Source organism: Lithobates pipiens, unplaced genomic scaffold, assembly GCF_037356315.1.
Source record: "Lithobates pipiens isolate NorthernLeopardFrog02 unplaced genomic scaffold, aLitPip1_a1.2 Scaffold_114, whole genome shotgun sequence".
In the NCBI taxonomy this organism is placed as follows: Eukaryota; Metazoa; Chordata; class Amphibia; order Anura; family Ranidae; genus Lithobates; species Lithobates pipiens.
Window position 1 is genome coordinate 159,451 of NW_027507701.1, and position 22,067 is coordinate 181,517.

At 52.5% G+C, this 22,067-nt stretch overlaps 48 non-coding genes and 48 pseudogenes across 48 annotated transcripts; all 96 read right to left on the reverse strand.

Moving 5' to 3' along the window:
• Positions 1–25: 25 nt before the first annotated feature.
• On the reverse strand, positions 26–144 carry LOC143966977 (5S ribosomal RNA; annotated as a pseudogene).
• Positions 145–253: 109 nt separating this feature from the next.
• On the reverse strand, positions 254–372 carry LOC143963486 (5S ribosomal RNA; annotated as a pseudogene).
• Positions 373–481: 109 nt separating this feature from the next.
• LOC143963512 (5S ribosomal RNA) lies at positions 482–600 on the reverse strand (annotated as a pseudogene).
• Positions 601–709: 109 nt separating this feature from the next.
• LOC143967598 (5S ribosomal RNA) lies at positions 710–828 on the reverse strand (annotated as a pseudogene).
• Positions 829–937: 109 nt separating this feature from the next.
• On the reverse strand, positions 938–1,056 carry LOC143962161 (5S ribosomal RNA). Its single transcript, XR_013270640.1, has one exon. It is a non-coding gene; the product is annotated as a 5S ribosomal RNA (ribosomal RNA).
• A 109-nt stretch (positions 1,057–1,165) lies between these two features.
• On the reverse strand, positions 1,166–1,284 carry LOC143972685 (5S ribosomal RNA). The gene has a single exon (XR_013271960.1). It is a non-coding gene; the product is annotated as a 5S ribosomal RNA (ribosomal RNA).
• Positions 1,285–1,393: 109 nt separating this feature from the next.
• Positions 1,394–1,512, reverse strand: LOC143964116 (5S ribosomal RNA; annotated as a pseudogene).
• Positions 1,513–1,621: 109 nt separating this feature from the next.
• LOC143963157 (5S ribosomal RNA) lies at positions 1,622–1,740 on the reverse strand (annotated as a pseudogene).
• A 109-nt stretch (positions 1,741–1,849) lies between these two features.
• Positions 1,850–1,968, reverse strand: LOC143971967 (5S ribosomal RNA). Its single transcript, XR_013271895.1, has one exon. It is a non-coding gene; the product is annotated as a 5S ribosomal RNA (ribosomal RNA).
• Positions 1,969–2,077: 109 nt separating this feature from the next.
• Positions 2,078–2,196, reverse strand: LOC143970414 (5S ribosomal RNA). The gene has a single exon (XR_013271754.1). It is a non-coding gene; the product is annotated as a 5S ribosomal RNA (ribosomal RNA).
• A 109-nt stretch (positions 2,197–2,305) lies between these two features.
• On the reverse strand, positions 2,306–2,424 carry LOC143970425 (5S ribosomal RNA). Its single transcript, XR_013271755.1, has one exon. It is a non-coding gene; the product is annotated as a 5S ribosomal RNA (ribosomal RNA).
• Positions 2,425–2,533: 109 nt separating this feature from the next.
• LOC143967265 (5S ribosomal RNA) lies at positions 2,534–2,652 on the reverse strand (annotated as a pseudogene).
• A 109-nt stretch (positions 2,653–2,761) lies between these two features.
• On the reverse strand, positions 2,762–2,880 carry LOC143962730 (5S ribosomal RNA). The gene has a single exon (XR_013270773.1). It is a non-coding gene; the product is annotated as a 5S ribosomal RNA (ribosomal RNA).
• Positions 2,881–2,989: 109 nt separating this feature from the next.
• Positions 2,990–3,108, reverse strand: LOC143963792 (5S ribosomal RNA; annotated as a pseudogene).
• Positions 3,109–3,217: 109 nt separating this feature from the next.
• On the reverse strand, positions 3,218–3,336 carry LOC143965783 (5S ribosomal RNA). The gene has a single exon (XR_013271619.1). It is a non-coding gene; the product is annotated as a 5S ribosomal RNA (ribosomal RNA).
• Positions 3,337–3,445: 109 nt separating this feature from the next.
• On the reverse strand, positions 3,446–3,564 carry LOC143972387 (5S ribosomal RNA). Its single transcript, XR_013271933.1, has one exon. It is a non-coding gene; the product is annotated as a 5S ribosomal RNA (ribosomal RNA).
• Positions 3,565–3,673: 109 nt separating this feature from the next.
• On the reverse strand, positions 3,674–3,792 carry LOC143962360 (5S ribosomal RNA). The gene has a single exon (XR_013270673.1). It is a non-coding gene; the product is annotated as a 5S ribosomal RNA (ribosomal RNA).
• A 109-nt stretch (positions 3,793–3,901) lies between these two features.
• Positions 3,902–4,020, reverse strand: LOC143964699 (5S ribosomal RNA; annotated as a pseudogene).
• Positions 4,021–4,129: 109 nt separating this feature from the next.
• LOC143968338 (5S ribosomal RNA) lies at positions 4,130–4,248 on the reverse strand (annotated as a pseudogene).
• A 109-nt stretch (positions 4,249–4,357) lies between these two features.
• On the reverse strand, positions 4,358–4,476 carry LOC143967420 (5S ribosomal RNA; annotated as a pseudogene).
• A 109-nt stretch (positions 4,477–4,585) lies between these two features.
• LOC143968792 (5S ribosomal RNA) lies at positions 4,586–4,704 on the reverse strand (annotated as a pseudogene).
• Positions 4,705–4,813: 109 nt separating this feature from the next.
• On the reverse strand, positions 4,814–4,932 carry LOC143966988 (5S ribosomal RNA; annotated as a pseudogene).
• Positions 4,933–5,041: 109 nt separating this feature from the next.
• LOC143962459 (5S ribosomal RNA) lies at positions 5,042–5,160 on the reverse strand. The gene has a single exon (XR_013270695.1). It is a non-coding gene; the product is annotated as a 5S ribosomal RNA (ribosomal RNA).
• A 109-nt stretch (positions 5,161–5,269) lies between these two features.
• LOC143963514 (5S ribosomal RNA) lies at positions 5,270–5,388 on the reverse strand (annotated as a pseudogene).
• Positions 5,389–5,497: 109 nt separating this feature from the next.
• On the reverse strand, positions 5,498–5,616 carry LOC143964153 (5S ribosomal RNA; annotated as a pseudogene).
• A 109-nt stretch (positions 5,617–5,725) lies between these two features.
• On the reverse strand, positions 5,726–5,844 carry LOC143962167 (5S ribosomal RNA). The gene has a single exon (XR_013270641.1). It is a non-coding gene; the product is annotated as a 5S ribosomal RNA (ribosomal RNA).
• Positions 5,845–5,953: 109 nt separating this feature from the next.
• On the reverse strand, positions 5,954–6,072 carry LOC143970436 (5S ribosomal RNA). The gene has a single exon (XR_013271756.1). It is a non-coding gene; the product is annotated as a 5S ribosomal RNA (ribosomal RNA).
• Positions 6,073–6,181: 109 nt separating this feature from the next.
• On the reverse strand, positions 6,182–6,300 carry LOC143970447 (5S ribosomal RNA). Its single transcript, XR_013271757.1, has one exon. It is a non-coding gene; the product is annotated as a 5S ribosomal RNA (ribosomal RNA).
• Positions 6,301–6,409: 109 nt separating this feature from the next.
• Positions 6,410–6,528, reverse strand: LOC143967276 (5S ribosomal RNA; annotated as a pseudogene).
• Positions 6,529–6,637: 109 nt separating this feature from the next.
• LOC143962736 (5S ribosomal RNA) lies at positions 6,638–6,756 on the reverse strand. Its single transcript, XR_013270774.1, has one exon. It is a non-coding gene; the product is annotated as a 5S ribosomal RNA (ribosomal RNA).
• Positions 6,757–6,865: 109 nt separating this feature from the next.
• Positions 6,866–6,984, reverse strand: LOC143963798 (5S ribosomal RNA; annotated as a pseudogene).
• A 109-nt stretch (positions 6,985–7,093) lies between these two features.
• On the reverse strand, positions 7,094–7,212 carry LOC143965905 (5S ribosomal RNA). The gene has a single exon (XR_013271620.1). It is a non-coding gene; the product is annotated as a 5S ribosomal RNA (ribosomal RNA).
• A 109-nt stretch (positions 7,213–7,321) lies between these two features.
• LOC143972398 (5S ribosomal RNA) lies at positions 7,322–7,440 on the reverse strand. The gene has a single exon (XR_013271934.1). It is a non-coding gene; the product is annotated as a 5S ribosomal RNA (ribosomal RNA).
• Positions 7,441–7,549: 109 nt separating this feature from the next.
• LOC143962367 (5S ribosomal RNA) lies at positions 7,550–7,668 on the reverse strand. The gene has a single exon (XR_013270674.1). It is a non-coding gene; the product is annotated as a 5S ribosomal RNA (ribosomal RNA).
• A 109-nt stretch (positions 7,669–7,777) lies between these two features.
• Positions 7,778–7,896, reverse strand: LOC143964710 (5S ribosomal RNA; annotated as a pseudogene).
• A 109-nt stretch (positions 7,897–8,005) lies between these two features.
• Positions 8,006–8,124, reverse strand: LOC143968349 (5S ribosomal RNA; annotated as a pseudogene).
• A 109-nt stretch (positions 8,125–8,233) lies between these two features.
• Positions 8,234–8,352, reverse strand: LOC143967432 (5S ribosomal RNA; annotated as a pseudogene).
• A 109-nt stretch (positions 8,353–8,461) lies between these two features.
• Positions 8,462–8,580, reverse strand: LOC143968803 (5S ribosomal RNA; annotated as a pseudogene).
• A 109-nt stretch (positions 8,581–8,689) lies between these two features.
• On the reverse strand, positions 8,690–8,808 carry LOC143966999 (5S ribosomal RNA; annotated as a pseudogene).
• Positions 8,809–8,917: 109 nt separating this feature from the next.
• LOC143963043 (5S ribosomal RNA) lies at positions 8,918–9,036 on the reverse strand (annotated as a pseudogene).
• A 109-nt stretch (positions 9,037–9,145) lies between these two features.
• LOC143963518 (5S ribosomal RNA) lies at positions 9,146–9,264 on the reverse strand (annotated as a pseudogene).
• Positions 9,265–9,373: 109 nt separating this feature from the next.
• Positions 9,374–9,492, reverse strand: LOC143964157 (5S ribosomal RNA; annotated as a pseudogene).
• Positions 9,493–9,601: 109 nt separating this feature from the next.
• LOC143962174 (5S ribosomal RNA) lies at positions 9,602–9,720 on the reverse strand. Its single transcript, XR_013270642.1, has one exon. It is a non-coding gene; the product is annotated as a 5S ribosomal RNA (ribosomal RNA).
• Positions 9,721–9,829: 109 nt separating this feature from the next.
• Positions 9,830–9,948, reverse strand: LOC143972696 (5S ribosomal RNA). The gene has a single exon (XR_013271961.1). It is a non-coding gene; the product is annotated as a 5S ribosomal RNA (ribosomal RNA).
• Positions 9,949–10,057: 109 nt separating this feature from the next.
• LOC143965772 (5S ribosomal RNA) lies at positions 10,058–10,176 on the reverse strand (annotated as a pseudogene).
• Positions 10,177–10,285: 109 nt separating this feature from the next.
• On the reverse strand, positions 10,286–10,404 carry LOC143963164 (5S ribosomal RNA; annotated as a pseudogene).
• A 109-nt stretch (positions 10,405–10,513) lies between these two features.
• On the reverse strand, positions 10,514–10,632 carry LOC143972497 (5S ribosomal RNA). Its single transcript, XR_013271943.1, has one exon. It is a non-coding gene; the product is annotated as a 5S ribosomal RNA (ribosomal RNA).
• A 109-nt stretch (positions 10,633–10,741) lies between these two features.
• On the reverse strand, positions 10,742–10,860 carry LOC143970458 (5S ribosomal RNA). The gene has a single exon (XR_013271758.1). It is a non-coding gene; the product is annotated as a 5S ribosomal RNA (ribosomal RNA).
• A 109-nt stretch (positions 10,861–10,969) lies between these two features.
• LOC143965450 (5S ribosomal RNA) lies at positions 10,970–11,088 on the reverse strand (annotated as a pseudogene).
• A 109-nt stretch (positions 11,089–11,197) lies between these two features.
• On the reverse strand, positions 11,198–11,316 carry LOC143963468 (5S ribosomal RNA; annotated as a pseudogene).
• Positions 11,317–11,425: 109 nt separating this feature from the next.
• Positions 11,426–11,544, reverse strand: LOC143971470 (5S ribosomal RNA). Its single transcript, XR_013271850.1, has one exon. It is a non-coding gene; the product is annotated as a 5S ribosomal RNA (ribosomal RNA).
• Positions 11,545–11,653: 109 nt separating this feature from the next.
• Positions 11,654–11,772, reverse strand: LOC143972940 (5S ribosomal RNA). The gene has a single exon (XR_013271983.1). It is a non-coding gene; the product is annotated as a 5S ribosomal RNA (ribosomal RNA).
• A 109-nt stretch (positions 11,773–11,881) lies between these two features.
• LOC143972409 (5S ribosomal RNA) lies at positions 11,882–12,000 on the reverse strand. Its single transcript, XR_013271935.1, has one exon. It is a non-coding gene; the product is annotated as a 5S ribosomal RNA (ribosomal RNA).
• A 109-nt stretch (positions 12,001–12,109) lies between these two features.
• LOC143962373 (5S ribosomal RNA) lies at positions 12,110–12,228 on the reverse strand. The gene has a single exon (XR_013270675.1). It is a non-coding gene; the product is annotated as a 5S ribosomal RNA (ribosomal RNA).
• Positions 12,229–12,337: 109 nt separating this feature from the next.
• Positions 12,338–12,456, reverse strand: LOC143965583 (5S ribosomal RNA; annotated as a pseudogene).
• Positions 12,457–12,565: 109 nt separating this feature from the next.
• Positions 12,566–12,684, reverse strand: LOC143968372 (5S ribosomal RNA; annotated as a pseudogene).
• A 109-nt stretch (positions 12,685–12,793) lies between these two features.
• Positions 12,794–12,912, reverse strand: LOC143970876 (5S ribosomal RNA). The gene has a single exon (XR_013271796.1). It is a non-coding gene; the product is annotated as a 5S ribosomal RNA (ribosomal RNA).
• Positions 12,913–13,021: 109 nt separating this feature from the next.
• LOC143972420 (5S ribosomal RNA) lies at positions 13,022–13,140 on the reverse strand. The gene has a single exon (XR_013271936.1). It is a non-coding gene; the product is annotated as a 5S ribosomal RNA (ribosomal RNA).
• Positions 13,141–13,249: 109 nt separating this feature from the next.
• LOC143961434 (5S ribosomal RNA) lies at positions 13,250–13,368 on the reverse strand. Its single transcript, XR_013270468.1, has one exon. It is a non-coding gene; the product is annotated as a 5S ribosomal RNA (ribosomal RNA).
• A 108-nt stretch (positions 13,369–13,476) lies between these two features.
• LOC143967332 (5S ribosomal RNA) lies at positions 13,477–13,595 on the reverse strand (annotated as a pseudogene).
• Positions 13,596–13,704: 109 nt separating this feature from the next.
• On the reverse strand, positions 13,705–13,823 carry LOC143971867 (5S ribosomal RNA). The gene has a single exon (XR_013271886.1). It is a non-coding gene; the product is annotated as a 5S ribosomal RNA (ribosomal RNA).
• A 326-nt stretch (positions 13,824–14,149) lies between these two features.
• LOC143963320 (5S ribosomal RNA) lies at positions 14,150–14,268 on the reverse strand (annotated as a pseudogene).
• A 109-nt stretch (positions 14,269–14,377) lies between these two features.
• On the reverse strand, positions 14,378–14,496 carry LOC143963833 (5S ribosomal RNA; annotated as a pseudogene).
• A 109-nt stretch (positions 14,497–14,605) lies between these two features.
• LOC143973606 (5S ribosomal RNA) lies at positions 14,606–14,724 on the reverse strand. Its single transcript, XR_013272091.1, has one exon. It is a non-coding gene; the product is annotated as a 5S ribosomal RNA (ribosomal RNA).
• A 109-nt stretch (positions 14,725–14,833) lies between these two features.
• LOC143962912 (5S ribosomal RNA) lies at positions 14,834–14,952 on the reverse strand. Its single transcript, XR_013270830.1, has one exon. It is a non-coding gene; the product is annotated as a 5S ribosomal RNA (ribosomal RNA).
• A 109-nt stretch (positions 14,953–15,061) lies between these two features.
• Positions 15,062–15,180, reverse strand: LOC143963441 (5S ribosomal RNA). Its single transcript, XR_013270963.1, has one exon. It is a non-coding gene; the product is annotated as a 5S ribosomal RNA (ribosomal RNA).
• Positions 15,181–15,289: 109 nt separating this feature from the next.
• LOC143962204 (5S ribosomal RNA) lies at positions 15,290–15,408 on the reverse strand. The gene has a single exon (XR_013270648.1). It is a non-coding gene; the product is annotated as a 5S ribosomal RNA (ribosomal RNA).
• A 109-nt stretch (positions 15,409–15,517) lies between these two features.
• Positions 15,518–15,636, reverse strand: LOC143969862 (5S ribosomal RNA). Its single transcript, XR_013271704.1, has one exon. It is a non-coding gene; the product is annotated as a 5S ribosomal RNA (ribosomal RNA).
• A 109-nt stretch (positions 15,637–15,745) lies between these two features.
• Positions 15,746–15,864, reverse strand: LOC143965461 (5S ribosomal RNA; annotated as a pseudogene).
• A 109-nt stretch (positions 15,865–15,973) lies between these two features.
• Positions 15,974–16,093, reverse strand: LOC143965993 (5S ribosomal RNA; annotated as a pseudogene).
• A 109-nt stretch (positions 16,094–16,202) lies between these two features.
• Positions 16,203–16,321, reverse strand: LOC143963836 (5S ribosomal RNA; annotated as a pseudogene).
• A 109-nt stretch (positions 16,322–16,430) lies between these two features.
• Positions 16,431–16,549, reverse strand: LOC143964081 (5S ribosomal RNA; annotated as a pseudogene).
• Positions 16,550–16,658: 109 nt separating this feature from the next.
• LOC143971382 (5S ribosomal RNA) lies at positions 16,659–16,777 on the reverse strand. The gene has a single exon (XR_013271842.1). It is a non-coding gene; the product is annotated as a 5S ribosomal RNA (ribosomal RNA).
• Positions 16,778–16,886: 109 nt separating this feature from the next.
• Positions 16,887–17,005, reverse strand: LOC143962815 (5S ribosomal RNA). The gene has a single exon (XR_013270803.1). It is a non-coding gene; the product is annotated as a 5S ribosomal RNA (ribosomal RNA).
• A 109-nt stretch (positions 17,006–17,114) lies between these two features.
• Positions 17,115–17,233, reverse strand: LOC143967731 (5S ribosomal RNA; annotated as a pseudogene).
• A 109-nt stretch (positions 17,234–17,342) lies between these two features.
• LOC143966149 (5S ribosomal RNA) lies at positions 17,343–17,461 on the reverse strand. The gene has a single exon (XR_013271622.1). It is a non-coding gene; the product is annotated as a 5S ribosomal RNA (ribosomal RNA).
• Positions 17,462–17,570: 109 nt separating this feature from the next.
• LOC143963787 (5S ribosomal RNA) lies at positions 17,571–17,689 on the reverse strand (annotated as a pseudogene).
• A 109-nt stretch (positions 17,690–17,798) lies between these two features.
• LOC143964909 (5S ribosomal RNA) lies at positions 17,799–17,917 on the reverse strand (annotated as a pseudogene).
• Positions 17,918–18,026: 109 nt separating this feature from the next.
• Positions 18,027–18,145, reverse strand: LOC143964514 (5S ribosomal RNA; annotated as a pseudogene).
• Positions 18,146–18,254: 109 nt separating this feature from the next.
• Positions 18,255–18,373, reverse strand: LOC143971989 (5S ribosomal RNA). Its single transcript, XR_013271897.1, has one exon. It is a non-coding gene; the product is annotated as a 5S ribosomal RNA (ribosomal RNA).
• Positions 18,374–18,482: 109 nt separating this feature from the next.
• Positions 18,483–18,601, reverse strand: LOC143973283 (5S ribosomal RNA). The gene has a single exon (XR_013272014.1). It is a non-coding gene; the product is annotated as a 5S ribosomal RNA (ribosomal RNA).
• A 109-nt stretch (positions 18,602–18,710) lies between these two features.
• Positions 18,711–18,829, reverse strand: LOC143971371 (5S ribosomal RNA). The gene has a single exon (XR_013271841.1). It is a non-coding gene; the product is annotated as a 5S ribosomal RNA (ribosomal RNA).
• Positions 18,830–18,938: 109 nt separating this feature from the next.
• On the reverse strand, positions 18,939–19,057 carry LOC143973632 (5S ribosomal RNA). The gene has a single exon (XR_013272104.1). It is a non-coding gene; the product is annotated as a 5S ribosomal RNA (ribosomal RNA).
• Positions 19,058–19,166: 109 nt separating this feature from the next.
• Positions 19,167–19,285, reverse strand: LOC143962556 (5S ribosomal RNA). Its single transcript, XR_013270720.1, has one exon. It is a non-coding gene; the product is annotated as a 5S ribosomal RNA (ribosomal RNA).
• A 109-nt stretch (positions 19,286–19,394) lies between these two features.
• Positions 19,395–19,513, reverse strand: LOC143964429 (5S ribosomal RNA; annotated as a pseudogene).
• Positions 19,514–19,622: 109 nt separating this feature from the next.
• On the reverse strand, positions 19,623–19,741 carry LOC143965639 (5S ribosomal RNA; annotated as a pseudogene).
• Positions 19,742–19,850: 109 nt separating this feature from the next.
• On the reverse strand, positions 19,851–19,969 carry LOC143966889 (5S ribosomal RNA). The gene has a single exon (XR_013271629.1). It is a non-coding gene; the product is annotated as a 5S ribosomal RNA (ribosomal RNA).
• A 109-nt stretch (positions 19,970–20,078) lies between these two features.
• On the reverse strand, positions 20,079–20,197 carry LOC143967032 (5S ribosomal RNA; annotated as a pseudogene).
• Positions 20,198–20,306: 109 nt separating this feature from the next.
• Positions 20,307–20,425, reverse strand: LOC143972000 (5S ribosomal RNA). Its single transcript, XR_013271898.1, has one exon. It is a non-coding gene; the product is annotated as a 5S ribosomal RNA (ribosomal RNA).
• A 109-nt stretch (positions 20,426–20,534) lies between these two features.
• LOC143973294 (5S ribosomal RNA) lies at positions 20,535–20,653 on the reverse strand. The gene has a single exon (XR_013272015.1). It is a non-coding gene; the product is annotated as a 5S ribosomal RNA (ribosomal RNA).
• Positions 20,654–20,762: 109 nt separating this feature from the next.
• On the reverse strand, positions 20,763–20,881 carry LOC143971779 (5S ribosomal RNA). The gene has a single exon (XR_013271878.1). It is a non-coding gene; the product is annotated as a 5S ribosomal RNA (ribosomal RNA).
• A 109-nt stretch (positions 20,882–20,990) lies between these two features.
• Positions 20,991–21,109, reverse strand: LOC143963734 (5S ribosomal RNA; annotated as a pseudogene).
• A 109-nt stretch (positions 21,110–21,218) lies between these two features.
• LOC143965650 (5S ribosomal RNA) lies at positions 21,219–21,337 on the reverse strand (annotated as a pseudogene).
• A 109-nt stretch (positions 21,338–21,446) lies between these two features.
• On the reverse strand, positions 21,447–21,565 carry LOC143967010 (5S ribosomal RNA). The gene has a single exon (XR_013271630.1). It is a non-coding gene; the product is annotated as a 5S ribosomal RNA (ribosomal RNA).
• Positions 21,566–21,674: 109 nt separating this feature from the next.
• LOC143967664 (5S ribosomal RNA) lies at positions 21,675–21,793 on the reverse strand (annotated as a pseudogene).
• A 109-nt stretch (positions 21,794–21,902) lies between these two features.
• LOC143972973 (5S ribosomal RNA) lies at positions 21,903–22,021 on the reverse strand. The gene has a single exon (XR_013271986.1). It is a non-coding gene; the product is annotated as a 5S ribosomal RNA (ribosomal RNA).
• Between the last annotated feature and the right edge of the window lie 46 nt (positions 22,022–22,067).

A 22,067-nucleotide genomic window follows, 5' to 3' on the forward strand; every position in this document is an offset into this window, starting at 1 on the left:
CAAAGCCAACAACATAATGGAAAAAAGCCTACGGCACATGGTATTCCCAGGCGGTCTCCCATCCAGGTACTAACCAGGCCCGACCCTGCTTAGCATCCGAGATCAGACAAGATAGAGCGCATTCAGGGTGATGTGGCCATAGGCGATCTTGCACCCTACTTACAACTCTCTTGACAAAAGCCAAGGTGGTCACCTCGGGCAATCGAGAGGAAAAATACAGCAGGTCGCCAAAGCCAACAACATAATGGAAAAAAGCCTACGGCACCTGGTAGTCCCAGTCGGTCTCCCATCCAGGTACTAACCAGGCCCGACCCTGCTTAGCATCCGAGATCAGACGAGATCAAGCGCATTCAGGGTGATGTGGCCGTAGGCAATCTTGCACCCTACTTACAACTCTCTTGACAAAAGCCAAGGTGGTCACCTCGGGCAATCGAGAGGAAAAATACAGCAGGTCGCCAAAGCCAACAACATAATGGAAAAAAGCCTACGGCACCTGGTATTCCCAGGCGGTCTCCCATCCAGGTACTAACCAGGCCCGACCCTGCTTAGAATCCGAGATCAGACAAGATCGAGCGCATTCAGGGTGATGTGGCCATAGGCGAGCTTGCACCCTACTTACAACTCTCTTGACAAAAGCCAAGGTGGTCACCTCGGGCAATAGAGAGGAAAAATACAGCAGGTCGCCAAAGCCAACAACATAATGGAAAAAAGCCTACGGCACCTGGTAGCCCCAGGCTGTCTCCCATCCAGGTACTAACCAGGCCCGACCCTGCTTAGCATCCGAGATCAGACGAGATCGAGCGCATTCAAGGTGATGTGGCCGTAGGCGATCTTGCACCCTACTTACAACTCTCTTGACAAAAGCCAAGGTGGTCACCTCGGGCAATCGAGAGGAAAAATACAGCAGGTCGCCAAAGCCAACAACATAATGGAAAAAAGCCAACGGCACCTGGTATTCCCAGGCGGTCTCCCATCCAGGTACTAACCAGGCACGACCCTGCTTAGCATCCGAGATCAGACGAGATCGAGCGCATTCGGGGTGATGTGGCCGTAGGCAATCTTGCACCCTACTTACAAATCTCTTGACAAAAGCCAAAGTGGTCACCTCGGGCAATCGAGAGGAAAAATACAGCAGGTCGCCAAAGCCAACAACATAATGGAAAAAAGCCTACGGCACCTGGTATTCCCAGGCGGTCTCCCATCCAGGTACTAACCAGGCCCGACCCTGTTTAGCATCCGAGATCAAACGAGATCAAGCGCATTCAGGGTGATGTGGCCGTAGGCAACCTTGCACCCTACTTACAACTCTCTTGACAAAAGCCAAGGTGGTCACCTCGGGCAATCGAAAAGAAAAATACAGCAGGTCGCCAAAGCCAACAACATAATGGAAAAAAGCCTACAGCACCTCGTATTCCCAGGCGGTCTCCCATCCAGGTACTAACCAGGCCCGACCCTGCTTAGCATCCGAGATCAGACGAGATCGAGCGCATTCAGGGTGATGTGGCGGTAGACGATCTTGCACCCTACTTACAACTCTCTTGACAAAAGCCAAGGTGGTCACCTCGGGCAATAGAGAGGAAAAATACAGCAGGTCGCCAAAGCCAACAACATAATGGAAAAAAGCCTACGGCACCTGGTATTCCCAGGCGGTCTCCCATCCAGGTACTAACCAGGCCCGACCCTGCTTAGCATCCGAGATTAGACGAGATCTAGCGCTTTCAGGGTGATGTGGCCATAGGCGATCTTGCACCCTACTTACAACTCTCTTGACAAAAGCCAAGGTGGTCACCTCGGGCAATCGAGAGGAAAAACACAGCAGGTCGCCAAAGCCAACGACATAATGGAAAAAAGCCTACGGCACCAGGTATTCCCAGGCGGTCTCCCATCCTGGTACTAACCAGACACGACCCTGCTTAGCATCCGAGATCAGACGAGATCGAGCGCATTCAGGGTGATGTGGCCGTAGGCGATCGTGCACCCTACTTACAACTCTCTTGACAAAAGCCAAGGTGGTCACCTCGGGCAATCGAGAGGAAAAATACAGCAGGTTGCCAAAGCCAACAACATAATGGAAAAAAGCCTACGGCACCTGGTATTCCCAGGCGGTCTCCCATCCAGGTACTAACCAGGCCCGACCCTGCTTAGCATCCGAGATCAGACGAGATCGAGCGCATTCAGGGTGATGTGGCCGTAGGTGATCTTGCACCCTACTTACAACTCTCTTGACAAAAGCCAAGGTGGTCACCTCGGGCAATCGAGAGGAAAAATACAGCAGGTTGCCAAAGCCAACAACATAATGGAAAAAAGCCTACGGCACCTGGTATTCCCAGGCGGTCTCCCATCCAGGTACTAACCAGGCCCGACCCTGCTTAGCATCCGAGATCAGACGAGATCGAGCGCATTCAGGGTGATGTGGCCGTAGGTGATCTTGCACCCTACTTACAACTCTCTTGACAAAAGCCAAGGTGGTCACCTCGGGCAATCGAGAGGAAAAATACAGCAGGTCGCCAAAGCCAACAACATAATGGAAAAAATCCTACGGCACCTGGTATTTCCAGGTGGTCTGCCATCCAGGTACTAACCAGGCCCGACCCTGCTTAGCATCCGAGATCAGACGAGATCGAGCGCATTCAGGGTGATGTTGCTGTAGGCGATCTTACACCCTACTTACAACTCTCTTGACAAAAGCCAAGGTGGTCACCTCGGGCAATCGAGAGGAAAAATACAGCAGGTCGCCAAAGCCAACAACATAATGGAAAAAAGCCTACGGCACCTGGAATTCCCAGGCGGTCTCCCATCCAGGTACTAACCAGGCCCGACCCTGCTTAGCATCCGAGATCAGACGAGATCGAGCGCATTCAGGGTGATGTGGTGGTAGGCGATCTTGCACCCTACTTACAACTCTCTTGACAAAAGCCAAGGTGGTCACCTCGGGCAATCGAAAAGAAAAATACAGCAGGTCGCCAAAGCCAACAACATAATGGAAAAAAGGCTACGGCACCTGGTATTCCCAGGCAGTCTCCCATCCAGGTACTAACCAGGCCCGACCCTGCTTAGCAGCCGAGATCAGACGAGATCGAGCGCATTCAGGGTGATGTTGCCGTAGGCGATCTTGCACCCTACTTACAACTCTCTTGACAAAAGCCAAGGTGGTCACCTCGGGCAATCGAGAGGAAAAATACAGCAGGTCGCCAAAGGCAACAACATAATGGAAAAAAGCCTACGGCACCTGGTATTCCCAGGCGGTCTCCCATCCAGGTACTAACCAGGCCCGACCCTGCTTAGCATCCGAGATCAAACGAGATCGAGCGCATTCAGGGTGATGTGGCCGTAGGCAACCTTGCACCCTACTTACAACTCTCTTGACAAAAGCCAAGGTGGTCACCTCGGGCAATCGAAAAGAAAAATACAGCAGGTCGCCAAAGCCAACAACATAATGGAAAAAAGCCTACGGCACCTGGTATTCCCAGGCGGTCTCCCATCCAGGTACTAACCAGGCCCGACCCTGCTTAGCATCCGAGATCAGACGAGATCTAGCGCTTTCAGGGTGATGTGGCCATAGGCGATCTTGCACCCTACTTACAACTCTCTTGACAAAAGCCAAGGTGGTCACCTCGGGCAATCGAGAGGAAAAACACAGCAGGTCGCCAAAGCCAACGACATAATGGAAAAAAGCCTACGGCACCTGGTATTCCCAGGCGGTCTCCCATCCAGATACTAACCAGACACGACCCTGCTTAGCATCCGAGATCAGACGAGATCGAGCGCATTCAGGGTGATGTGGCCGTAGGCGATCGTGCACCCTACTTACAACTCTCTTGACAAAAGCCAAGGTGGTCACCTCGGGCAATCGAGAGGAAAAATACAGCAGGTCGCCAAAGCCAACAACATAATGGAAAAAAGCCTACGGCACCTGGTATTCCCAGGCGGTCTCCCCTCCAGGTACTAACCAGGCCCGACCCTGCTTAGCATCCGACATCAAACGAGATCGAGCGCATTCAGGGTGATGTGGCCGTAGGTGATCTTGCACCCTACTTACAACTCTCTTGACAAAAGCCAAGGTGGTCACCTCGGGCAATCGAGAGGAAAAATACAGCAGGTCGCCAAAGCCAACAACATAATGGAAAAAAGCCTACGGCACCTGGTATTCCCAGGCGGTCTCCCATCCAGGTACTAACAAGGCCCGACCCTGCATAGCATCCGAGATCAGACGAGATTGAGCGCATTCAGTGTGATGTGGCCATAGGCGATCTTGCACCCTACTTACAACTCTCTTGACAAAAGCCAAGGTGGTCACCTCGGGCAATCGAGAGGAAAAATACAGCAGGTCGCCAAAGCCAACAACATAATGGAAAAAAGCCTACGGCACATGGTATTACCAGGCGGTCTCCCATCCAGGTACTAACCAGGCCCGACCCTGCTTAGCATCCGAGATCAGACGAGATCGAGCGCATTCGGGGTGATGTGGCTGTAGGCAATCTTGCATCCTACTTACAAATCTCTTGACAAAAGCCAAGGTGGTCACCTCGGGCAATCAAGAGGAAAAATACAGCAGGTCACCAAAGCCAACAACATAATGGAAAAAAGCCTACGGCACATGGTATTACCAGGCGGTCTCCCATCCAGGTACTAACCAGGCCCGACCCTGCTTAGCATCCTAGATCAGACGAGATTGAGCGCATTCAGGGTGATGTGGCTGTAGGTGATCTTGCACCTTACTTACAACTCTCTTGACAAAAGCCAAGGTGGTCACCTCGGGCAATCGAGAGGAAAAATACAGCAGGTCGCCAAAGCCAACAACATAATGGAAAAAAGCCTACGGCACATGGTATTCCCAGGCGGTCTCCCATCCAGGTACTAACCAGGCCCGACCCTGCTTAGCATCCGAGATCAGACAAGATAGAGCGCATTCAGGGTGATGTGGCCATAGGCGATCTTGCACCCTACTTACAACTCTCTTGACAAAAGCCAAGGTGGTCACCTCGGGCAATCGAGAGGAAAAATACAGCAGGTCGCCAAAGCCAACAACATAATGGAAAAAAGCCTACGGCACCTGGTAGTCCCAGGCGGTCTCCCATCCAGGTACTAACCAGGCCCGACCCTGCTTAGCATCCGAGATCAGACGAGATCAAGCGCATTCAGGGTGATGTGGCCGTAGGCAATCTTGCACCCTACTTACAACTCTCTTGACAAAAGCCAAGGTGGTCACCTCGGGCAATCGAGAGGAAAAATACAGCAGGTCGCCAAAGCCAACAACATAATGGAAAAAAGCCTACGGCACCTGGTATTCCCAGGCGGTCTCCCATCCAGGTACTAACCAGGCCCGACCCTGCTTAGAATCCGAGATCAGACAAGATCGAGCGCATTCAGGGTGATGTGGCCATAGGCGAGCTTGCACCCTACTTACAACTCTCTTGACAAAAGCCAAGGTGGTCACCTCGGGCAATAGAGAGGAAAAATACAGCAGGTCGCCAAAGCCAACAACATAATGGAAAAAAGCCTACGGCACCTGGTAGCCCCAGGCGGTCTCCCATCCAGGTACTAACCAGGCCCGACCCTGCTTAGCATCCGAGATCAGACGAGATCGAGCGCATTCAAGGTGATGTGGCCGTAGGCGATCTTGTACCCTACTTACAACTCTCTTGACAAAAGCCAAGGTGGTCACCTCGGGCAATCGAGAGGAAAAATACAGCAGGTCGCCAAAGCCAACAACATAATGGAAAAAAGCCAACGGCACCTGGTATTCCCAGGCGGTCTCCCATCCAGGTACTAACCAGGCACGACCCTGCTTAGCATCCGAGATCAGACGAGATCGAGCGCATTCGGGGTGATGTGGCCGTAGGCAATCTTGCACCCTACTTACAAATCTCTTGACAAAAGCCAAAGTGGTCACCTCGGGCATTCGAGAGGAAAAATACAGCAGGTCGCCAAAGCCAACAACATAATGGAAAAAAGCCTACGGCACCTGGTATTCCCAGGCGGTCTCCCATCCAGGTACTAACCAGGCCCGACCCTGCTTAGCATCCGAGATCAGACGAGATCGAGCGCATTCAGGGTGATGTGGCCGTAGGTGATCTTGCACCCTACTTACAACTCTCTTGACAAAAGCCAAGGTGGTCACCTCGGGCAATCGAGAGGAAAAATACAGCAGGTTGCCAAAGCCAACAACATAATGGAAAAAAGCCTACGGCACCTGGTATTCCCAGGCGGTCTCCCATCCAGGTACTAACCAGGCCCGACCCTGCTTAGCATCCGAGATCAGACGAGATCGAGCGCATTCAGGGTGATGTGGCCGTAGGTGATCTTGCACCCTACTTACAACTCTCTTGACAAAAGCCAAGGTGGTCACCTCGGGCAATCGAGAGGAAAAATACAGCAGGTCGCCAAAGCCAACAACATAATGGAAAAAATCCTACGGCACCTGGTATTTCCAGGTGGTCTGCCATCCAGGTACTAACCAGGCCCGACCCTGCTTAGCATCCGAGATCAGACGAGATCGAGCGCATTCAGGGTGATGTTGCTGTAGGCGATCTTACACCCTACTTACAACTCTCTTGACAAAAGCCAAGGTGGTCACCTCGGGCAATCGAGAGGAAAAATACAGCAGGTCGCCAAAGCCAACAACATAATGGAAAAAAGCCTACGGCACCTGGAATTCCCAGGCGGTCTCCCATCCAGGTACTAACCAGGCCCGACCCTGCTTAGCATCCGAGATCAGACGAGATCGAGCGCATTCAGGGTGATGTGGTGGTAGGCGATCTTGCACCCTACTTACAACTCTCTTGACAAAAGCCAAGGTGGTCACCTCGGGCAATCGAAAAGAAAAATACAGCAGGTCGCCAAAGCCAACAACATAATGGAAAAAAGGCTACGGCACCTGGTATTCCCAGGCAGTCTCCCATCCAGGTACTAACCAGGCCCGACCCTGCTTAGCAGCCGAGATCAGACGAGATCGAGCGCATTCAGGGTGATGTTGCCGTAGGCGATCTTGCACCCTACTTACAACTCTCTTGACAAAAGCCAAGGTGGTCACCTCGGGCAATCGAGAGGAAAAATACAGCAGGTCGCCAAAGGCAACAACATAATGGAAAAAAGCCTACGGCACCTGGTATTCCCAGGCGGTCTCCCATCCAGGTACTAACCAGGCCCGACCCTGCTTAGCATCCGAGATCAAACGAGATCGAGCGCATTCAGGGTGATGTGGCCGTAGGCAACCTTGCACCCTACTTACAACTCTCTTGACAAAAGCCAAGGTGGTCACCTCGGGCAATCGAAAAGAAAAATACAGCAGGTCGCCAAAGCCAACAACATAATGGAAAAAAGCCTACGGCACCTGGTATTCCCAGGCGGTCTCCCATCCAGGTACTAACCAGGCCCGACCCTGCTTAGCATCCGAGATCAGACGAGATCTAGCGCTTTCAGGGTGATGTGGCCATAGGCGATCTTGCACCCTACTTACAACTCTCTTGACAAAAGCCAAGGTGGTCACCTCGGGCAATCGAGAGGAAAAACACAGCAGGTCGCCAAAGCCAACGACATAATGGAAAAAAGCCTACGGCACCTGGTATTCCCAGGCGGTCTCCCATCCAGATACTAACCAGACACGACCCTGCTTAGCATCCGAGATCAGACGAGATCGAGCGCATTCAGGGTGATGTGGCCGTAGGCGATCGTGCACCCTACTTACAACTCTCTTGACAAAAGCCAAGGTGGTCACCTCGGGCAATCGAGAGGAAAAATACAGCAGGTCGCCAAAGCCAACAACATAATGGAAAAAAGCCTACGGCACCTGGTATTCCCAGGCGGTCTCCCCTCCAGGTACTAACCAGGCCCGACCCTGCTTAGCATCCGACATCAAACGAGATCGAGCGCATTCAGGGTGATGTGGCCGTAGGTGATCTTGCACCCTACTTACAACTCTCTTGACAAAAGCCAAGGTGGTCACCTCGGGCAATCGAGAGGAAAAATACAGCAGGTCGCCAAAGCCAACAACATAATGGAAAAAAGCCTACGGCACCTGGTATTCCCAGGCGGTCTCCCATCCAGGTACTAACAAGGCCCGACCCTGCATAGCATCCGAGATCAGACGAGATTGAGCGCATTCAGTGTGATGTGGCCATAGGCGATCTTGCACCCTACTTACAACTCTCTTGACAAAAGCCAAGGTGGTCACCTCGGGCAATCGAGAGGAAAAATACAGCAGGTCGCCAAAGCCAACAACATAATGGAAAAAAGCCTACGGCACATGGTATTACCAGGCGGTCTCCCATCCAGGTACTAACCAGGCCCGACCCTGCTTAGCATCCGAGATCAGACGAGATCGAGCGCATTCGGGGTGATGTGGCTGTAGGCAATCTTGCATCCTACTTACAAATCTCTTGACAAAAGCCAAGGTGGTCACCTCGGGCAATCAAGAGGAAAAATACAGCAGGTCACCAAAGCCAACAACATAATGGAAAAAAGCCTACGGCACATGGTATTACCAGGCGGTCTCCCATCCAGGTACTAACCAGGCCCGACCCTGCTTAGCATCCTAGATCAGACGAGATTGAGCGCATTCAGGGTGATGTGGCTGTAGGTGATCTTGCACCTTACTTACAACTCTCTTGACAAAAGCCAAGGTGGTCACCTCGGGCAATCGAGAGGAAAAATACAGCAGGTCGCCAAAGCCAACAACATAATGGAAAAAAGCCTACGGCACATGGTATTCCCAGGCGGTCTCCCATCCAGGTACTAACCAGGCCCGACCCTGCTTAGCATCCGAGATCAGACAAGATAGAGCGCATTCAGGGTGATGTGGCCATAGGCGATCTTGCACCCTACTTACAACTCTCTTGACAAAAGCCAAGGTGGTCACCTCGGGCAATCGAGAGGAAAAATACAGCAGGTCGCCAAAGCCAACAACATAATGGAAAAAAGCCTACGGCACCTGGTAGTCCCAGGCGGTCTCCCATCCAGGTACTAACCAGGCCCGACCCTGCTTAGCATCCGAGATCAGACGAGATCAAGCGCATTCAGGGTGATGTGGCCATAGGCAATCTTGCACCCTACTTACAACTCTCTTGACAAAAGCCAAGGTGGTCACCTCGGGCAATCGAGAGGAAAAATACAGCAGGTCGCCAAAGCCAACAACATAATGGAAAAAAGCCTACGGCACCTGGTATTCCCAGGCGGTCTCCCATCCAGGTACTAACCAGGCCCGACCCTGCTTAGAATCCGAGATCAGACAAGATCGAGCGCATTCAGGGTGATGTGGCCATAGGCGAGCTTGCACCCTACTTACAACTCTCTTGACAAAAGCCAAGGTGGTCACCTCGGGCAATAGAGAGGAAAAATACAGCAGGTCGCCAAAGCCAACAACATAATGGAAAAAAGCCTACGGCACCTGGTAGCCCCAGGCGGTCTCCCATCCAGGTACTAACCAGGCCCGACCCTGCTTAGCATCCGAGATCAGACGAGATCGAGCGCATTCAAGGTGATGTGGCCGTAGGCGATCTTGCACCCTACTTACAACTCTCTTGACAAAAGCCAAGGTGGTCACCTCGGGCAATCGAGAGGAAAAATACAGCAGGTCGCCAAAGCCAACAACATAATGGAAAAAAGCCAACGGCACCTGGTATTCCCAGGCGGTCTCCCATCCAGGTACTAACCAGGCACGACCCTGCTTAGCATCCGAGATCAGACGAGATCGAGCGCATTCGGGGTGATGTGGCCGTAGGCAATCTTGCACCCTACTTACAAATCTCTTGACAAAAGCCAAAGTGGTCACCTCGGGCATTCGAGAGGAAAAATACAGCAGGTCGCCAAAGCCAACAACATAATGGAAAAAAGCCTACGGCACCTGGTATTCCCAGGCGGTCTCCCATCCAGGTACTAACCAGGCCCGACCCTGTTTAGCATCCGAGATCAAACGAGATCAAGCGCATTCAGGGTGATGTGGCCGTAGGCAACCTTGCACCCTACTTACAACTCTCTTGACAAAAGCCAAGGTGGTCACCTCGGGCAATCGAAAAGAAAAATACAGCAGGTCGCCAAAGCCAACAACATAATGGAAAAAAGCCTACGGCACCTCGTATTCCCAGGCGGTCTCCCATCCAGGTACTAACCAGACCCGACCCTGCTTAGCATCCGAGATCAGACGAGATCGAGCGCATTCAGGGTGATGTGGCGGTAGACGATCTTGCACTCTACTTACAACTCTCTTGACAAAAGCCAAGGTGGTCACCTCGGGCAATAGAGAGGAAAAATACAGCAGGTCGCCAAAGCCAACAACATAATGGAAAAAAGCCTACGGCACCTGGTATTCCCAGGCGGTCTCCCATCCAGGTACTAACCAGGCCCGACCCTGCTTAGCATCCGAGATTAGACGAGATCTAGCGCTTTCAGGGTGATGTGGCCATAGGCGATCTTGCACCCTACTTACAACTCTCTTGACAAAAGCCAAGGTGGTCACCTCGGGCAATAGAGAGGAAAAACACAGCAGGTCGCCAAAGCCAACGACATAATGGAAAAAAGCCTACGGCACCTGGTATTCCCAGGCGGTCTCCCATCCAGGTACTAACCAGACACGACCCTGCTTAGCATCCGAGATCAGACGAGATCGAGCGCATTCAGGGTGATGTGGCCGTAGGCGATCGTGCACCCTACTTACAACTCTCTTGACAAAAGCCAAGGTGGTCACCTCGGGCAATCGAGAGGAAAAATACAGCAGGTTGCCAAAGCCAACAACATAATGGAAAAAAGCCTACGGCACCTGGTATTCCCAGGCGGTCTCCCATCCAGGTACTAACCAGGCCCGACCCTGCTTAGCATCCGAGATCAGACGAGATCGAGCGCATTCAGGGTGATGTGGCCGTAGGTGATCTTGCACCCTACTTACAACTCTCTTGACAAAAGCCAAGGTGGTCACCTCGGGCAATCGAGAGGAAAAATACAGCAGGTCGCCAAAGCCAACAACATAATGGAAAAAAGCCTACGGCACCTGGTATTTCCAGGTGGTCTGCCATCCAGGTACTAACCAGGCCCGACCCTGCTTAGCATCCGAGATCAGACGAGATCGAGCGCATTCAGGGTGATGTTGCTGTAGGCGATCTTACACCCTACTTACAACTCTCTTGACAAAAGCCAAGGTGGTCACCTCGGGCAATCGAGAGGAAAAATACAGCAGGTCGCCAAAGCCAACAACATAATGGAAAAAAGCCTACGGCACCTGGAATTCCCAGGCGGTCTCCCATCCAGGTACTAACCAGGCCCGACCCTGCTTAGCATCCGAGATCAGACGAGATTGAGCGCATTCAGGGTGATGTGGCGGTAGGCGATCTTGCACCCTACTTACAACTCTCTTGACAAAAGCCAAGGTGGTCACCTCGGGCAATCGAAAAGAAAAATACAGCAGGTCGCCAAAGCCAACAACATAATGGAAAAAAGCCTACGGCACCTGGTATTCCCAGGCGGTCTCCCATCCAGGTACTAACCAGGCCCGACCCTGCTTAGCAGCCGAGATCAGACGAGATCGAGCGCATTCAGGGTGATGTTGCCGTAGGCGATCTTGCACCCTACTTACAACTCTCTTGACAAAAGCCAAGGTGGTCACCTCGGGCAATCGAGAGGAAAAATACAGCAGGTCGCCAAAGGCAACAACATAATGGAAAAAAGCCTACGGCACCTGGTATTCCCAGGCGGTCTCCCATCCAGGTACTAACCAGGCCCGACCCTGCTTAGCATCCGAGATCAAACGAGATCGAGCGCATTCAGGGTGATGTGGACGTAGGCAACCTTGCACCCTACTTACAACTCTCTTGACAAAAGCCAAGGTGGTCACCTCGGGCAATCGAAAAGAAAAATACAGCAGGTCGCCAAAGCCAACAACATAATGGAAAAAAGCCTACGGCACCTGGTATTCCCAGGCGGTCTCCCATCCAGGTACTAACCAGGCCCGACCCTGCTTAGCATCCGAGATCAGACGAGATCTAGCGCTTTCAGGGTGATGTGGCCATAGGCGATCTTGCACCCTACTTACAACTCTCTTGACAAAAGCCAAGGTGGTCACCTCGGGCAATCGAGAGGAAAAACACAGCAGGTCGCCAAAGCCAACGACATAATGGAAAAAAGCCTACGGCACCTGGTATTCCCAGGCGGTCTCCCATCCAGATACTAACCAGACACGACCCTGCTTAGCATCCGAGATCAGACGAGATCGAGCGCATTCAGGGTGATGTGGCCGTAGGCGATCGTGCACCCTACTTACAACTCTCTTGACAAAAGCCAAGGTGGTCACCTCGGGCAATCGAGAGGAAAAATACAGCAGGTCGCCAAAGCCAACAACATAATGGAAAAAAGCCTACGGCACCTGGTATTCCCAGGCGGTCTCCCCTCCAGGTACTAACCAGGCCCGACCCTGCTTAGCATCCGACGTCAAACGAGATCGAGCGCATTCAGGGTGATGTGGCCGTAGGTGATCTTGCACCCTACTTACAACTCTCTTGACAAAAGCCAAGGTGGTCACCTCGGGCAATCGAGAAGAAAAATACAGCAGGTCGCCAAAGCCAACAACATAATGGAAAAAAGCCTACGGCACCTGGTATTCCCAGGCGGTCTCCCATCCAGGTACTAACAAGGCCCGACCCTGCATAGCATCCGAGATCAGACGAGATTGAGCGCATTCAGTGTGATGTGGCCATAGGCGATCTTGCACCCTACTTACAACTCTCTTGACAAAAGCCAAGGTGGTCACCTCGGGCAATCGAGAGGAAAAATACAGCAGGTCGCCAAAGCCAACAACATAATGGAAAAAAGCCTACGGCACCCGGTATTCCCAGGCGGTCTCCCATCCAGGTACTAACCAGGCCCGACCCTGCTTAGCATTTGAGTTCAGACGAGATCAAGCGCATTCAGGGTGATGTGGCCGTAGGCGATCTTGCACCCTACTTACAACTCTCTTGACAAAAGCCAAGGTGGTCACCTCGGGCAATCGAGAGGAAAAATACAGCAGGTCGCCAAAGCCAACAACATAATGGAAAAAAGCCTACGGCACCTGGTATTCCCAGGCGGTCTCCCATCCAGGTACTAACCAGGCCCGACCCTGCTTAGCATCCGAGATCAGACGAGATCTAGCGCTTTCAGGGTGATGTGGCCATAGGCGATCTTGCACCCTACTTACAACTCTCTTGACAAAAGCCAAGGTGGTCACCTCGGGCAATCGAGAGGAAAAACACAGCAGGTCGCCAAAGCCAACGACATAATGGAAAAAAGCCTACAGCACCTGGTATTCCCAAGCGGTCTCCCATCCAGGTACTAACCAGACACGACCCTGCTTAGCATCCGAGATCAGACGAGATCGAGCGCATTCAGGGTGATGTGGCCGTAGGCGATCGTGCACCCTACTTACAACTCTCTTGACAAAAGCCAAGGTGGTCACCTCGGGCAATCGAGAGGAAAAATACAGCAGGTCGCCAAAGCCGACAACATAATGGAAAAAGCCTACGGCACCTGGTATTCCCAGGCGGTCTCCCATCCAGGTACTAACCAGGCCGGACCCTGCTTAGCATCCGAGATCAGATGAGATTGAGCGCATTCAGGGTGAGGTGGCTGTAGGCGATCTTGCTCCCTACTTACAACTCTCTTGACAAAAGCCAAGGTGGTCACCTCGGGCAATCGAGAGGAAAAATACAGCAGGTCGCCAAAGCCAACAACATAATGGAAAAAAACCTACGGCACCTGGTATTCCCAGGCGGTCTCCCATCCAGGTACTAACCAGGCCCGACCCTGCTTAGCATCCGAGATCAGACGAGATCGAGCGCATTCAGGGTGATGTTGCCGTAGGCGATCTTGCACCCTACTTACAACTGTCTTGACAAAAGCCAAGGTGGTCACCTCGGGCAATCGAGAGGAAAAATACAGCAGGTCGCCAAAACCAACAACATAATGGAAAAAAGCCTACGGCACCTGGCATTCGCAGGCGGTCTCCCATCCAGGCCCGACCCTGCTTAGCATCCGAGATCAGACGAGATCGAGCGCATTCAGGGTGATGTGGCCGTAGGCGATCTTGCACCCTACTTACAACTCTCTTGACAAAAGCCAAGGTGGTCACCTTGGGCAATCGAGAGGAAAAATACAGCAGGTCGCCAAAGCCTACAACATAATGGAAAAAAGCCTACGGCACCTGGAATTCCCAGGTGGTCTCCCATCCTGGTACTAACCAGGCCTGACCCTGCTTAGCATCCGAGATCAGACGAGATAGAGCGCATTCAGGGTGATGTGGCCGTAGGCAACCTGTCACCCTACTTACAACTCTCTTGACAAAAGCCAAGGTGGTCACCTCGGGCAATCGAGAGGAAAAATACAGCAGGTCGCCAAAGCCAACAACATAATGGAAAAAAGCCTACGGCACCTGGTATTCCCAGGTGGTCTCCCATCCTGGTACTAACCAGGCCTGACCCTGCTTAGCATCCGAGATCAGACAAGATCGAGCGCATTCAGGGTGATGTGGCCGTAGGGGATCTTGTGCACTACTTACAAATCTCTTGACAAAAGCCAAGGTGGTCACCTCGGGCAATCGAGAGGAAAAATACAGCAGGTCGCCAAAGCCAACAACATAATGGAAAAAAGCCTACGGCACCTGGTATTCCCAGGCGGTCTTCCATCCAGGTACTAACCAGGCACGACCCTGCTTAGCATCCGAGATCAGACGAGATCGAGCGCATTCAGGGTGATGTGGCCATAGGCGATCTTGCACCCTACTTACAACTCTCTTGACAAAAGCCAAGGTGGTCACCTCGGGCAATTGAGAGGAAAAATACAGCAGGTCGCCAAAGCCAACAACATAATGGAAAAAAGCCTACGGCACATGGTATTCCCAGGCGGTCTCCCATCCAGGTACTAACCAGGCCCGACCCTGCTTAGCATCCGAGATCAGACGAGATCGAGAGCATTCAGGGTGATGTGGCTGTAGGCTATCTTGCCCCCTACTTACAACTCTCTTGACAAAAGCCAAGGTGGTCACCTCGAGCAATCGAGAGGAAAAATACAGCAGGTCGCCAAAGCCAACAACATAATGGAAAAAAGCCTACGGCACCTGGTATTCCCAGGCGGTCTCCCATCCAGGTACTAACCAGGCCCGACCCTGCTTAGCATCCGAGATCAGACGAGATCGAGAGCATTCAGGGTGATGTGGCCGTAGGCGATCTTGCACCCTACTTACAACTCTCTTGACAAAAGCCAAGGTGGTCACCTCGGGCAATCAAGAGGAAAAATACAGCAGGTCGCCAAAGCCAACAACATAATGGAAAAAAGCCTACGGCACCTGGTATTCCCAGGCGGTCTCCCATCCAGGTACTAACCAGGCCCGACCCTGCTTAGCATCCGAGATCAGACGAGATCGAGCGCATTCAGGGTGATGTGGCCGTAGGCGATCTTGCACCCTACTTACAACTCTCTTGACAAAAGCCAAGGTGGTCACCTCGGGCAATCGAGAGGAAAAATACAGCAGGTCGCCAAAGCCAACAACATAATGGAAAAAAGCCTACGGCACCTGGTATTCCCAGGCGGTCTCCCATCCAGGTACTAACCAGGCCCGACCCTGCTTGGCATCCGAGATCAGACGAGATCGAGCGCATTCAGGGTGATGTGGCCGTAGGCGATCTTGCACCCTACTTACAACTCTCTTGACAAAAGCCAAGGTGGTCACCTCGGGCAATCGAGAGGAAAAATACAGCAGGTCGCCAAAGCCAACAACATAATGGAAAAAAGCCTACGGCACCTGGTATTCCCAGGCAGTCTCCCATCCAGGTACTAACCAGGCCCGACGCTGCTTGGCATCCGAGATCAGACGAGATCAAGCGCATTCAGGGTGATGTGGCCATAGGCAATCTTGCACCCTACTTACAACTCTCTTGACAAAAGCCAAGGTGGTCACCTCGGGCAATCGAGAGGAAAAATACAGCAGGTCGCCAAAGCCAACAACATAATTGAAAAAAGCCTACGGCACCTGGTATTCCCAGGCGGTCTCCATATCCAGGTACTAACCAGGCCCGACCCTGCTTAGCATGCGAGATCAGACGAGATCGAGCGCATTCAGGGTGATGTGGCCGTAGGCGATCTTGCACCCTACTTACAACTCTCTTGACAAAAGCCAAGGTGGTCACCTCGGGCAATCGAGAGGAAAAATACAGCAGGTCGCCAAAGCCAACAACATAATGGAAAAAAGCCTGCGGCACCTGGTATTCCCAGGCGGTCTCCCATCCAGGTACTAACCAGGGCCAACCCTGCTTAGCATCCGAGATCAGACGAGGTCGAGCGCATTCAGGGTGATGTGGCCGTAGGCAATCTTGCACCCTACTTACAACTCTCTTGACAAAAGCCAAGGTGGTCACCTCGGGCAATCAAGAGGAAAAATACAGCAGGTCGCCAAAGCCAACAACATAATGGAAAAAAGCCTACGGCACCTGGTATTCCCAGGCGGTGTCCCATTCAGGTACTAACCAGGCCCGACCCTGCTTAGCATCCGAGATCAGACGAGATCGAGCGCATTCAGGGTGATGCAGCCGTAGGTGATCTTGCACCCTACTTACAACTCTCTTGACAAAAGCCAAGGTGGTCACCTCGGGCAATCGAGAGGAAAAATACAGCAGGTCGCCAAAGCCAACAACATAATGGAAAAAAGCCTACGGCACCTGGTATTCCCAGGCGGTCTCCCATCCAGGTACTAACCAGGCCCGACCCTGCTTGGCATCCGAGATCAGACGAGATCGAGCGCATTCAGGGTGATGTGGCCATAGGCGATCTTGCACCCTACTTACAACTCTCTTGACAAAAGCCAAGGTGGTCACCTCGGGCAATCGAGAGGAAAAATACAGCAGGTCGCCAAAGCCAACAACATAATGGAAAAAAACCTACGGCACCTGGTATTCCCAGGCGGTCTCCCATTCAGGTACTAACCAGGCCCGACCCTGCTTAGCATCCGAGATCAGACGAGATCGAGCGCATTCGGGGTGATGTTGCCATAGGTGATCTTGCACCCTACTTACAACTGTCTTGACAAAAGCCAAGGTGGTCACCTCGGGCAATCGAGAGGAAAAATACAGCAGGTCGCCAAAACCAACAACATAATGGAAAAAAGCCTACGGCACCTGGTATTCGCAGGCGGTCTCCCATCCAGGTAATAACCAGGCCCGACCCTGCTAAGCATCCGAGATCAGACGAGATCGAGCGCATTCAGGGTGATGTGGCCTTAGGCGATCTTGCACCCTACTTACAACTCTCTTGACAAAAGCCAAGGTGGTCACCTCGGGGAATGGAGAGGAAAAATACAGCAGGTCGCCAAAGCCAACAACATAATGGAAAAATGCCTACGGCACCTGGAATTCCCAGGCGGTCTCCCATCCAGGTACTAACCAGGCCCGACCCTGCTTAGCATCCGAGATCAGACGAGATCGAGCGCATTCAGGGTGATGTGGCCGTAGGCGATCTTGCACCCTACTTACAACTCTCTTGACAAAAGCCAAGGTGGTCACTTCGGGCAATCGAGAGGAAAAATACAGCAGGTCGCCAAAGCCAACAACATAATGGAAAAAAGCCTACGGCACCTGGTATTCCCAGGCGGTCTCCCATCCAGGTACTAACCAGGCCCGACCCTGCTTAGCATCCTAGATCAGACGAGATTGAGCGCATTCAGGGTGATGTGGCTGTAGGCGATCTTGCACCTTACTTACAACTCTCTTGACAAAAGCCAAGGTGGTCACCTCGGGCAATCGAGAGGAAAAATACAGCAGGTCGCCAAAGCCAACAACATAATGGAAAAAAGCCTACGGCACATGGTATTCCCAGGCGGTCTCCGATCCAGGTACTAACCAGGCCCGACCCTGCTTAGCATCCGAGATCAGACGAGATCGAGCGCATTCAGGGTGATGTAGCCGTAGGCGATCTGGCACCCTACTTACAACTCTCTTAACAAAAGCCAAGGTGGTCACCTCGGGCAATCGAGAGGAAAAATACAGCAGGTCGCCAAAGCCAACAACATAATGGAAAAATGCCTACGGCACCTGGTAGCCCCAGGCGGTCTCCCATCCAGGTACTAACCAGGCCCGACCCTGCTTAGCATCCGAGATCAGACGAGATCGAGCGCATTCAAGGTGATGTGGCCGTAGGCGATCTTGCACCCTACTTACAACTCTCTTGACAAAAGCCAAGGTGGTCACCTCGGGGAATGGAGAGGAAAAATACAGCAGGTCGCCAAAGCCAACAACATAATGGAAAAATGCCTACGGCACCTGGAATTCCCAGGCGGTCTCCCATCCAGGTACTAACCAGGCCCGACCCTGCTTAGCATCCGAGATCAGACGAGATCGAGCGCATTCAGGGTGATGTGGCCGTATGCGATCTTGCACCCTACTTACAACTCTCTTGACAAAAGCCAAGGTGGTCACCTCGGGCAAACGAGAGGAAAAATACAGCAGGTCGCCAAAGCCAACAACATAATGGAAAAAAGCCTACGGCACCTGGTATTCCCAGGCGGTCTCCCATCCAGGTACTAACCAGGCCCGACCCTGCTTAGCATCCGAGATCAGACGAGATCGAGCGCATTCAGGGTTATGTGGCCGTAGGCGATCTTGCACCCTACTTACAACTCTCTTGACAAAAGCCAAGGTGGTCACCTCGGGCAATCGAGAGGAAAAATACAGCAGGTCGCCAAAGCCAACAACATAATGGAAAAAAGCCTACGGCACCCGGTATTCTCAGGTGGTCTCCCATCCAGGTACTAACCAGGCCCGACCCTGCTTAGCATCCGAGATCAGACGAGATCGAGCGCATTCAGGGTGATGTGGCCGTAGGCGATCTTGCACCCTACTTACAACTCTCTTGACAAAAGCCAAGGTGGTCACCTCGGGCAATCGAGAGGAAAAATACAGCAGGTCGCCAAAGCCAACAACATAATGGAAAAAGGCCTACGGCACCTGGTATTCCCAGGCGGTCTCCTATCCAGGTACTAACCAGGCCCGACCCTGCTTAGCATCCGAGATCAGACGAGATCGAGCGCTTTTAGGGTGATGTGGCCGTAGGCAATCTTGGACCCTACTTACAACTCTCTTGACAAAAGCCAAGGTGGTCACCTCGGGTAATCGAGAGGAAAAATACAGCAGGTCGCCAAAGCCAACAACATAATGGAAAAAAGCTTACGGCACCTGGTATTCCCAGGCGGTCTCCCATCCAGGTACTAACCAGGCCCGACCCTGCTTAGCATCCGAGATCAGACGAGATCAAGCGCATTCAGGGTGACGTGGCCGTAGGCGATCTTGCCCCCTACTTACAACTCTCTTGACAAAAGCCAAGGTGGTCACCTCGGGCAATCGAGAGGAAAAATACAGCAGGTCGCCAAAGCCAACAACATAATGGAAAAAAGCCTACCGCTCCTGGTATTCCCAGGCGGTCTCCCATCCAGGTACTAACCAGGCCCGACCCTGCTTAGCATCCGAGATCAGACGAGATCGAGCGCATTCAGGGTGATGTGGCCATATGCGATCTTGCTCCCTACTTACAACTCTCTTGACAAAAGCCAAGGTGGTCACCTCGGGCAAACGAGAGGAAAAATACAGCAGGTCGCCAAAGCCAACAACATAATGGAAAAAAGCCTACCGCTCCTGGTATTCCCAGGCGGTCTCCCATCCAGGTACTAACCAGGCCCGACCCTGCTTAGCATCCAAGATCAGACGAGATCGAGCGCATTCAGGGTGATGTGGCCGTATGCGATCTTGCACCCTACTTACAACTCTCTTGACAAAAGCCAAGGTGGTCACCTCGGGCAAACGAGAGGAAAAATACAGCAGGTCGCCAAAGCCAACAACATAATGGAAAAAAGCCTACGGCACCTGGTATTCCCAGGCGGTCTCCCATCCAGGTACTAACCAGGCCCGACCCTGCTTAGCATCCGAGATCAGATGAGATCAAGCGCATTCAGGGTGATGTGGCCGTAGGCGATCTTGCTCCCTACTTACAACTCTCTTGACAAAAGCCAAGGTGGTCACCTCGGGCAATCGAGAGGAAAAATACAGCAGGTCGCCAAAGCCAACAACATAATGGAAAAAAGCCTACCGCTCCTGGTATTCCCAGGCGGTCTCCAAACCAGGTACTAACCAGGCCCGACCCTGCTTAGCATCCGAGATCAGACGAGATCGAGCGCATTCAAGGTGATGTGGCCGTAGGCGATCTTGCACCCTACTTACAACTCTCTTGACAAAAGCCAAGGTGGTCACCTCGGGGAATGGAGAGGAAAAATACAGCAGGTCGCCAAAGCCAACAACATAATGGAAAAATGCCTACGGCACCTGGAATTCCCAGGCGGTCTCCCATCCAGGTACTAACCAGGCCCGACCCTGCTTAGCATCCGAGATCAGACGAGATCGAGCGCATTCAGGGTGATGTGGCCGTATGCGATCTTGCACCCTACTTACAACTCTCTTGACAAAAGCCAAGGTGGTCACCTCGGGCAAACGAGAGGAAAAATACAGCAGGTCGCCAAAGCCAACAACATAATGGAAAAAAGCCTACGGCACCTGGTATTCCCAGGCGGTCTCCCATCCAGGTACTAACCAGGCCCGACCCTGCTTAGCATCCGAGATCAGACGAGATCGAGCGCATTCAGGGTTATGTGGCCGTAGGCGATCTTGCACCCTACTTACAACTCTCTTGACAAAAGCCAAGGTGGTCACCTCGGGCAATCGAGAGGAAAAATACAGCAGGTCGCCAAAGCCAACAACATAATGGAAAAAAGCCTACGGCACCCGGTATTCTCAGGCGGTCTCCCATCCAGGTACTAACCAGGCCCGACCCTGCTTAGCATCCGAGATCAGACGAGATCGAGCGCATTCAGGGTGATGTGGCCGTAGGCGATCTTGCACCCTACTTACAACTCTCTTGACAAAAGCCAAGGTGGTCACCTCGGGCAATCGAGAGGAAAAATACAGCAGGTCGCCAAAGCCAACAACATAATGGAAAAAGGCCTACGGCACCTGGTATTCCCAGGCGGTCTCCTATCCAGGTACTAACCAGGCCCGACCCTGCTTAGCATCCGAGATCAGACGAGATCGAGCGCTTTTAGGGTGATGTGGCCATATGCGATCTTGCTCCCTACTTACAACTCTCTTGACAAAAGCCAAGGTGGTCACCTCGGGCAAACGAGAGGAAAAATACAGCAGGTCGCCAAAGCCAACAACATAATGGAAAAAAGCCTACCGCTCCTGGTATTCCCAGGCGGTCTCCCATCCAGGTACTAACCAGGCCCGACCCTGCTTAGCATCCAAGATCAGACGAGATCGAGCGCATTCAGGGTGATGTGGCCGTATGCGATCTTGCACCCTACTTACAACTCTCTTGACAAAAGCCAAGGTGGTCACCTCGGGCAAACGAGAGGAAAAATACAGCAGGTCGCCAAAGCCAACAACATAATGGAAAAAAGCCTACGGCACCTGGTATTCCCAGGCGGTCTCCCATCCAGGTACTAACCAGGCCCGACCCTGCTTAGCATCCGAGATCAGATGAGATCAAGCGCATTCAGGGTGATGTGGCCGTAGGCGATCTTGCTCCCTACTTACAACTCTCTTGACAAAAGCCAAGGTGGTCACCTCGGGCAATCGAGAGGAAAAATACAGCAGGTCGCCAAAGCCAACAACATAATGGAAAAAAGCCTACCGCTCCTGGTATTCCCAGGCGGTCTCCAAACCAGGTACTAACCAGGCCCGACCCTGCTTAGCATCCGAGATCAGACGAGATCGAGCGCATTCAGGGTGATGTGGCCGTATGCGATCTTGCACCCTACTTACAACTCTCTTGACAAAAGCCAAGGTGGTCACCTCGGGCAAACGAGAGGAAAAATACAGCAGGTCGCCAAAGCCAACAACATAATGGAAAAAAGCCTACGGCACCTGGTATTCCGAGGTGGTCTCCCATCCAGGTACTAACCAAGCCCGACCCTGCTTAGCATGCGAGATCAGATGAGATCGAGCGCTTTCAGGGTGATGTGGCCGTAGGCGATCTTGGACCCTACTTACAACTCTCTTGACAAAAGCCAAGGTGGT